This window comes from Dermochelys coriacea, chromosome 6, assembly GCF_009764565.3.
Source record: "Dermochelys coriacea isolate rDerCor1 chromosome 6, rDerCor1.pri.v4, whole genome shotgun sequence".
Lineage (NCBI taxonomy): Eukaryota > Metazoa > Chordata > Testudines > Dermochelyidae > Dermochelys > Dermochelys coriacea.
In genome coordinates, this window is record NC_050073.1 from 129,785,597 (window position 1) to 129,795,408 (window position 9,812).

Genomic DNA, 9,812 nt, shown 5'->3' on the forward strand with positions numbered 1-9,812 from the left:
TCGTGCCATCTGAGCAACGTTGTAACTCACTAAAGAGCTTTACAAAACAAGGAACTGAGCATTGATTTCCTAGTGGCAGGCATTGATTTCTAAGGCTTGGGGTTACAGTTGGTCACGGATGAGTCAATACGTAATATATTCACTCAATTTTGCCAATTCTGATGACTAAGTTATCTAGCAAATCATCTTTTGCATTATTCAGCCTGTTGTTTAATTGGTCAAATACTGCTTTAGAATAATAGAATATCAGGGTTGGAAGGGACCTCAGGAGGTCATTTAGTCCAACCTCCTGCTCAAAGCAGGATCGACCCCAACTAAATTATCCCACCCAGGTCTTTGTCAAGCCTGAACTTATAAACCTCTAAGGAAAGAGATTCCACCACCTCCCTAGGTAACCCATTTCAGTGCTTCACCATCCTCCTAGTGAAAAAGTTTTTCCTAATGACCAATCTAAACCTCCCCCACTGCAACTTGAGACCATTACTCCTTGATCTGTCATCTGGTACCAGAGAACAGCCTAGCTCCATCCTCTGTGGAACCCCCCTTCGGGTAGCTGAAGGCTGCTATCAAATCCCCCCTCACTCTTCTCTTCTGCAGACTAAATAACCCCAGTTCCCTCAGCCTCTCCTCATAAGTCACGTGTTCCAGCCCCCAAATCATTTTTGTTGTCCTCCGCTGGATTCTCTCCAATTTTTCCACATCCTTCTTGTAATGTGGGGCCCAAAACTGGACACAGTACTCCGGATGAGGCCTCACCAATGCCGAATAGAGGGAAATAATCATGTCCCTCGATCTGCTGGCAATGCTCCTACTTATACAGTCCAAAATGCTGTTAGCCTTCTTGGCAACAATGGCACACTGGTGACTCATATCCAGCTTCTCGTCCACTGTAACCCCTAGGTCTTTTTCTGCGGAACTGCTGCCGAGCCATTTGGTCCCTAGTCTGTAGCAGTGCATGGGTTTCTTCCGTCCCAAGTACAGGACTCTGCACTTGTCCTTGTTGAACCTCATCAGATTTCTTTTGGCCCAATCCTCTAATTTCTCTAGGTCCCTCTGTATCCTATCCCTACCCTCCAGCGTATCTACCTCTCCTCCCAGTTTAGTGTCATCTGCTATTAAACAAAGAACAGGAATAGTTGGCAAATAAATTACTCTTTTTATTAATTAATATTATTATTATTCAGGTACGGTTGGTAGAGCACAGAACTGGGAGCCGGACTCCCAGATCATCTACCAGCTGACTCTGCAACCTTGGGAGATCACTGGGCCAACTGATTTGTGGAGGCCCAAATTGGGCCTAATTATCAGAGATGCTGAGCACCCCAAAGTCCCACTGACTTCAACAACAGTTGTGAGCACTCAGGACACCAGCCCCAAATAACTCAAATCAGATCCTGCAAAACTGAGTGATCTTAGACCACTGGCCACTTTTGAAAACGATGGCCATAACCTCTCGATACTCTCTTTCCTCTATTTGTGAATATTCATCCTGACATATCTCCCCCAGTGCTGTGAGGCTTGTTTAGTGCTCTACAATCCTCCAGTAAAAGATGCTGGAGCAGAAGTGACAATTATTATCAGTATTATTCAGGTATGGACCATAGACCAATGAGACCGATGTTGATATTATGCATGTACCTCAGCTGGGGACAACTGAGCCCGTTTTGGGGTTGGTAAACATACTAGGGACCCTCTGCTCTTTTGGAAAGTCCCATGGGATCTATATCTGCTACCAGACAAATGTACCTTCCCACAGCTGTAACCATTACCGACTCCTTTTGCAGAATAGACGTACTGAGACTGTGAATGCATCGGTATCATGACCCTCTCTTTCACACCTGGGACAGGAAAGGCCAGCTTTCCAAGGAAAATACCTGAAAGTAATCATTGTTACTTTTATCTTGATAAGTGATCAGATTGCTTCTCAGAATTACATCCTTCAGGAGTAATTCACTGCAGTAGTTACTTTAACCATCCCATGCAGCATTCACACAAGACTGTAGGGCAGTACAGACAATAGATTGGAGCTTGAGCACTAAGGTGGGTGTTTAACCCGTCACTTTCTAGCTAAGAAGCAAAAGTGCTACTAACTTCCAGTTTATTCATCCAGGAAACAAGCCCTGATTTCTTTTAGTGTATATCCTAGACACAGAGATGGTCTACTCTTACTTCAGTTCTCTGATGTCATCAGCCTTCAGAGAACTTTCAGGTGAGCATCAACAGGAACCCAGAGACTCTGTGTTTGTTAAAGGTAAAGGATGGGTCCCACTGCAACTGCATATAAATGCAGGGAAGATGAGTGGTTAGCTCAAGGTTTGCCATTTTGTTTGCAAACAGGCCTTTAAGACTTAAGGACATTAGAGACAAGATAGTAAATGAATGAGAAGCATAAATTTCTTAGTGTAAAGTACACATTTAATTATTGAAAGTGAAGCTTCAGGGGAGTTTGTTGTTGTTGTTTTAAAGATGGGTTTTTTGTTTTGTTTATTACACAAAAAGTAAGGAACATAATCCCTAGATTCAATGGAGAAGTTCAAATGTTCAGATCTGGATTTTTAGGCTTGCACCAATCTCCAGTTTTGTTTCTGATCAACTAATTTTCTCCTCTGCAATAGATTTGGATGAACATAGTGAAAACGTGTTCATTTTCTAAGCATTTTGGAGAATTAAATTAAGATTAATTTGATGTAAAGCCACACTCATGTCCCTTAGTTCAAAAAAGTCATCAAATGGGTTCAACGGTGCATTTTACATATTAATGGGACAGCGCTAACAGTAGTTTTAACTCCAGCTAGTAACAGGTCTCTGAGGACCATGTGGAATACATTTAGACACATCTATATAGAACAGATTCAGTGATGTCTGCTCAAAGTAGCACCAATTTTATCTAATGCATGGAACATGGTTTCCTAAAATGCTACAGTAGCATTTAGACAAATCTTTCCTACTTGGCTCAGGTTGTGCTTGGCCTGTTAATGGCAAAGCTCTTAGAATGATTTTCTGGTCTGGATGTTTGTTCAGAGAGTAGTCAAAAGGCTGTTCTATAAAATTGAACCTGTTGTCAAGCCTTAAAGCAGAGGAAGTATTGATCATCTATAGAGGGCCATGAGCTCTTCATTGTTCTGCAGACATTTCTAAACCACACTTGGGTGTGGGTGTGGGTTAAACTCTGCTAGCTTGGGAACATCTTCACCAGCTGGTCTGCTAACTTCATGTCAGCAGAGGACCCATTCAGCCTCCTTTGAGCCAAATGGTTGAAAATTCTCACTCTGACCTCTGACCTGTCTTTTCACCTACAGAGGCTCTAGACCCCAGGAAAGCTGCTTTGAGGACCCCCCCCCCACTCCACCACCACCACCTGCATTTGCCATTTGCTGTTCCTTCAGATGCTGTCTGGGAAACATGTTTTAGCCAAGTTCTCAGGCTACAATTCATGGGACGCCTAGTTTCTCCTCTTCTCTCCAAAGGCCTAATGACCTCGGCTCGTCAGTGGCCATGCACGTACTGTGAATTGTACTGACGCTCACTAAGATCACCACAGAAGTTAACAGCCTGGGGGGAAATGAACCTCTACAAATCTGTAAGATGACAAATACTCCAGTTCAGCGTGTACGAAAGCATCCAGTCCATGGGTTCATCACAAATGGAACATCAGTTAACTCTCTTGCTACATTGCCACTCACAAGCCTTTGAGCTCTGTCTGATTCAATGATGACTGAACTAAGAGGGATAGCTCAGTGGTTTGAGCATTGGCCTGCTAACCCCCAGGGTTGTGAGTTCAATCCTTGAGGGGACCATTTAGGGATCTGGGGCAAAAATTGGGGATTGATCCTGCTTTGAGCAAGGGGTTGGACTAGATGACCTCCTGAGGTCCCTTCCAACCCTGATATTCTAAGTAGCAGTAACTTTGAATCCACTCCAGTAACAGCTGACCTTTTCAGGAAACTTTGCAATATGTGGAATGTTCTAACTAAACAGTTATTCCAACTTGGAACTAGTTTACTTGGCACGTGAATGATCCAAGATCTACTTAACATTCTATTTGTTGCTATAAAATAATTGACAGCTGTTATCAATGTATGAACAAAAGGACGATGGTTGTAGTGAGGCTACTTTCTAAATAAGGGAATGTAGGATCTGGTCCTGCGTGAAGAGATCTTACACCACAGATGGTTAATATAGCTACTGAGTTGGCATTTAGAACAAAGGTGTTATTCCTGAGTGCAATATTTTAAAATGTGCTAATTGGATTCCAGTATTACAACTACTAAAGGGTCAGCCACCCACACCTTTACTCTTGGTGACTAGAGCCTGACTCCACAGATCGTTCCGCTGCAGGCAATGACAGGCCTTGTGCAGTAAAGTGCCACCATGGTGAGTACATCAGGAGATCAGATTAATAGTGATTAATAATCTTAATATGACCTATCTATGCCCTTCTATGGCCCTACCCAGGTAGTATCTGTGCATTGTTGTACAACCAAAGAAGTGTCCCCACACAAATTCCAGACAACCACTGCTCCTCCCATGAGGGTTTGACCCTAAGTCTGCAGGCCTTACTCATGGTGAGTAACACTTACAAGAACAGTTCCAATTAAGTCAAGTGTAAGTGCTACTCAATGAGCATAACAGTTGCAGAACTGGGCCTTTGACTGGCGTTCCTCAATCCCTGCAGCTGGGCATCCTCATCTTTCATTTCCTCCCAGGGGGACTCACTGGGTCTTCTTCTCCCTGTTGCTCTGAGGAACAACGGGGTGTTCCCTGCTCCTCAAGTCAACATGGCTGCAACTTTCCCAGGCGCTATTTCCCAGCTGTGATGTCCTTGTTACCAAGGCCTTTCTTTCTCCTGAGCCTGTTTTCCACAGAAATACACAGGAAAAGCAAGAGGCCTGCCTGGGGGACGCTACCCCAGGAGAGACTCACCGCCCAACCCTTCCAAGCGCCGAAGGAGGATGGCTTCTTTCTTTTTAAACAAAACACAAAATGGCTCCTCCCTTCTCTGCGGGGAGGAGAGTGTCTCAGGGAAACTTTGCAAAGAGGAAAGGGGTCAAAGGGAAGAGACAGGCAGGAGAAGAGCTTTCCCCACCCTGCAATTTGATCTCTGTAGGGCTCCAGCTAGTGCACTGTAACACCCACGCCCCCTCAGCTGGGAGGCAGGGGGCAAATACCGCCCCGGGCTGCCATGGACGCTGTGGGCTTTGCTCGAGCCGTTTATCCCGAGCCCTGTAGCCTCAGCTGCCCCCGGCTGGGATCTGCGCCCCCCTCCCACCCCCGCCTTCCGCAAGGAGCCACTCGCAGCCGCACCGAGCCAAGCCCTTCCCCGGGGGAGCTCCGCCAGCGGGGCAGCGCTAGCTCCAGCCCAGCCTGAAGCGCCTCCCATCGGCACCGGCCTGCAGCCCGGCTGCCGGCTCGCTGCCTTGCACCCGACAGAGCGGCCGAGCTCGCCAGGCTCGGGGCTGCCCCGGCAGGACGGCGCCCAGGGGCTGGGTTACACGCATCCCCCGTGGAACAGATGGGGCTAAACTCTGCTCTGACTCGATCCCAGGCCGGTCATACCCCTCCCCGGCCCCAGGGAGCTGCCCCTCCCTGTGGGCCCCCTTCCCCGCCAGAGCCAGCGGCGGCCAGAGCCTCTCCCCGCCTCCATCGCCAGCCTGGCGCACGGGAAAACTCTGCGCAGCTACAAAACCGGAGCCGGGGCGCACCGGGGCGCCTCGCCGCGGCTACTGGAGAGCGGGCAAGGGGCGGATTAGCGCCCGGGAGCCCCTGGCGGGTCCCCGCCATCCAGCAGGGCCATCCCAGGGGAGCCGACAGTTTGGGCCAAGCTGCGGGCTCCGGCCGGCTCGCTCCACGGGGTTCACACCCGCAGCGTCTCTGCCAAGCCCCGGCCACGGGCCCCGAGGGGAGCCGCAGGCAGGAGGCGCCGGGCTCGGGGACCCAGAGCCCTGGCCACACGCAGTCCCCAAAGCCCCCTCCTGCCGCAGGCTTCACAGCCGGGGTAACCTGGCCACAGCTTGGGGCAGGCGCGGAGCCCACGGGCCTGTCCCCTGTCCTCCCCCAAGGGCCTCGGCCGGTCCCCTTCCTGCGCCCCGGGCGCTGTGCTCCGCCGGCTCCGTGGCACCCCCGGCTGCGAGCGTCGGAGCGCGGGCTGCCCCTGCCATCGCCTGGAGAGCGGCAGAAGCGCAGCTGCCGGGGCGCCAGGAAAGCCCCGGTGCAGCCGGGGACGTGGCAGGCTGGGGGCCGGGCAGCGGCTCCCCCCGCCTCCCCCTCCAGCCGGGGACAGGGAGCCGCAGGCGCGGCGCCCAGCTGAATTAAGCCCGGCTTCACTATGACATGAAACCGGGATGGACTCATCGGGCAGCGCTGCCCCCGGCAGGAGCCAGGGCGCTGTCCGAGGCTGGGGGAGCCGCCCCGCGCCAGCCCCAGCCCGCGGGTCCCGTCCCTGCCCGGCGGCCCCGCCGCACCAAGCGGACAGCGCAGTCCGGATCCAGCTCCCGGCGGGCAGGACAGCGGCTGTGCGCATCTGCTCCGCTACCGGGGACCTCAGTGGCCCGCGCCCCCTTCCGCCCTGGCACCCCGGGTGCGCGCCCCTGCCCCGCCGAATCCAAGTCCAGTCTCTGTTCCCCGCCGGCGCGGCGAGGAACCCAGCCCCGGCCCGAGGGGGAGCGAGCCCCGGGCGGACACAAGCCTGGCACCGGCGCACAGCGGTGCCCCGGGCAGCGCGGGGAGCCCTGCCCGTGTCCGGAGAAGCTCCAGCACCAGCGGCCCCAAACGAAGGAAAGGCTCCTGCTCAGACCCCCGGACGGGCTGCCCCTGCCTGCCCTGGACTGGGGGGAGGGTCGCCCCCTCCGCCCAGCTGTGCAGGGACGGCGGCGCCTCCCGGAGCGGCGCCCGCGGCTCCCCCCAGCCCGCAATGCAGCGCAGAGCCCGGCGCGGGAGGGTCGCGTTACCTGGCGCCGCTAGCCGGGAAAGACGGGGCCGGGGCACTTTCCCCGGCAGGTGCAGCGGCGGCGGCTCCAGGCTGGCTTCACAGGCTGGCGGCGGGCTGGCCGATCCCTGCTCCGCCCGGTGCCATGGCTCCGCATACGCATCCTCCGGAAGGCAGGCGGCGGCCGGCGCCCGCGGGTCCGGCTGGGGGGTCGCCCGCGCGGCTCGCCCGGTGCAAAGCGGCGGCTCCGCTCTCGGGGAGCGGGCACAGGCAGGGCGGCTGCACAGGCGCGCACGGCGCCAGGCGGGGGGAGGAGGGAAGGAGGGAGGGAGCGAGCCGCGCGGCCCCCCAGCGCACACCAGGCAGGGGAGCAGCCCGGCCAGCCCGCCGCCAGCGCCCCTCCACCGCCCGGACCCCGGACCCCGCAGCCGCGCCCCGCTGACCTCGCAGCGTGTACCTGCGCCAGGGTAATCCGAGCCTCGCCGGGCTTCGCCGAGCCTCCTCGCTGTGCTCACCTAACGCCGCCCCGTGCGCCGGATAATCCAGCGCTGAGCCCCGCGCTCCGCCTCTGGCCAGCCCGGCTCAGGCACCGGCCGGAGCGCCGCGGGCCGGGGACGCGCTGCCCATGGCCCCGGGAGGCGGGCGCTCTTCCTGCGCTCGGGGAGCTACAGCCGAGCTGCGCGGCCCGGCTCCGTCCTCGGGCTTCTCCCGCCGGCTGTCCGCGGCGCAGCCATGCACACGCCCGCCAAGGGACACCGACCCACCGGGCGCGGCGCTCCGAGAGCCGGGTAGCCTCAGGCGGAGCAGCCGGAGCCCCGGGCGCTGCAGGGGGGCGCAGCTGGCTGCACTGGGTCCTTGCGCGTTTCCTCGCTGGCCGCTGCTGGCTCCATCCTCCCCGCGGCGCGCTCCGGCGGCTGCCGCCCGGCCCCCGGCAGCCGCGGCGCTCGCTGCAGCATGAAGCCGGCTTTGCAGCCTGGTGCCAGCCCGAGCCGCCGCCTGCTCCGCGGCAAGACGAGCGATGGCGCGGCGCAGCCGGGAAAGGCAGCTCCAGCCGCAGCAGCCGGGCGCAGAGCGGCGCCGGGCGCCCCCAGCCCGGCTAATCCAGAGACGTGTCTGCGAGGAGCCACGGGCAGGGGCGCGCTGGGCAGCTCGCCAGCGCCGGCGGGGACAGGGCTAGCGCTGCCCAGCCGGTGCGCGGCGAGCCGGGGCCGCCGGGACTGGGGGCAGCCGGGGAGCGTGTGAGCAGCGGCTGCGCCCTGGCGCGGGGAGGCGCTGCTGGCGCAGGAGTGGGCAGGGAGGGGGCGTGTCGCTGCGCCCTTTCCTGCCGGGCCGGAGCCGCTGGCAGCCGCGGGCCGGGCTAGCCCCGCATCCCTGGGCCGGGCAGAGCGGGGGCGCAGCCCGCTCCGCAGGGCTAACAGCGCTGCCTCCGCCAGGCCACTCCCCTGGGCTGGAGAACTGCGCCTCCGGCTCCGGGGCCGGCGCGGCGGATCCCCACCCCGGGGGCCGGGCAGCGGCTGCAGCCGGAGGGCTGCGCTTGGAGCGGTGTCAGCGGGCAGCGGCCTCTGGTTGCCGGCTCTGCCCGGGCGCTGGAGGCGCTCGCTGGGGAGGAGGCTGGCAGGGCGCGTCCGGGGTTACGGCGCACAGGGGCTGCTCCCCGCGCAGGCCGGGCCCACGCTCACGTCGGAGTCCCCGTGGGTCTCCCCGGGGCACTTGGAGGGACTCGCTCTCCTCGGTCTGCCCTCGGGCCCAGGGGCTGCCGCGGGCTCCGCCGTTGGGGGCCAGCCCCCGTCCCGGGTGCGCTCGGGGGCGGGGAGCGGAGAGGGCGCGGAGGTACCTGCGCCAGCGGCGGGTCCCCCTCCCAGCCCGGCTCGGGGGTGGGGGCAGGGGCGCCGCCGAGACGAGGGAGCCAATCAGTTAAGCAGCAAAACCGGGGAGGGGCCGAGGCGGAGCCGGAGTGAGCGCGGCGGCGGCGGAGCCGGTGGCTGCGAGGGGCCGTGCGCGCTGGTGCGGGGTCCCGGCGGAGCGCTGCTGGCGCAGCGGGCTGGGTCCCTGCGCTCTTCACAGCTCTCGGGGCTGGCGGGCAGCAGCCTCGCCTGTCTCCCCGGGGCTCTCTGCTCCTCCCGGGGCAGCGGGGTCCGGGGCAGCCAGCCCAGAGCGCCCGCGGGGGGCTGCCGGAGCGGGGAGAAGAAGGGGGTCTGTGGTCCGGCGAGGAGGGCGCCGCTGGCCCCACCGCGCTGTCCAGGGAGCAGAGAGGGGCCGCTCGCCGGTCCTGGGAAGCCGCCCCCTTGTCTCGGACCCTCCTGGGGACATGACGTGGATATGGCTGGAAAGCGGCGCTTGGGACCTGAGGCAGCTTTCGGGGACCGTGGTGAATGCGGGCTGACGCAGCTGGGGCTCAGGGAGCGGACTTGGAGCCTGGCTTTGGGGATCGTGTCTCACTTTCCGACAGGGCGCTCTCAGGGGGTGACAGTGTGATGGGCTGGGTGCGTCTCCGTGCTTGGCTTTCCCGCTGTCCCCTGCCCAGCTCTTGTGCTGAGCCCCTGGCCCGTGGCTGCTTTGCATGGTGGAGACAGACTGCTCATGCACCAGTGACCCCCATGGCCTAGGCCCTGTGAGCTGGGGGCTCCTGTGTCTGTCCCTTCGGATCCTTGAGAGAAGCTCTGAGCAGAGGCTGAGAGGGGGCAGGGGGCATCGGAGAGAGGGGGCCAGGGCAGACAGGGAAGGTCCCTGGGCTGGGCAAGGCAAGGGGACTTCACCAACCACACAGGTCCCTCAGCAAACCCTGCCCCTCTTGCCGAGCCCCTGCCCTCTGACAGCATGGAGTGGCTGGCTGGGCTGGGTGCAGGGCTGCCCAGGGAGTCACACGCTGCTGGGTGTGATTGTCTGA

General features: G+C 59.1%; 1 protein-coding gene across 7 annotated transcripts in view; it reads right to left on the minus strand.

Annotated features, from left to right (window-relative positions):
* LRFN5 (leucine rich repeat and fibronectin type III domain containing 5) overlaps nucleotides 1-7,689 on the minus strand; it is a 158,213-nt gene extending 150,524 nt beyond the window's left edge. The window contains exon 1 of one of the 7 annotated variants that reach the window (XR_005293759.2): nucleotides 7,383-7,689. The gene's annotated coding sequence lies outside the window, so the exon portion shown is untranslated. Of the gene's footprint in view, nucleotides 1-6,947; nucleotides 7,201-7,368 lie in introns of those variants that run through there. The other 6 variants (XR_006282098.1, XM_038407829.2, XM_038407830.2 and 3 more) reach the window with 6 other exon arrangements.
* Between the last annotated feature and the right edge of the window lie 2,123 nt (nucleotides 7,690-9,812).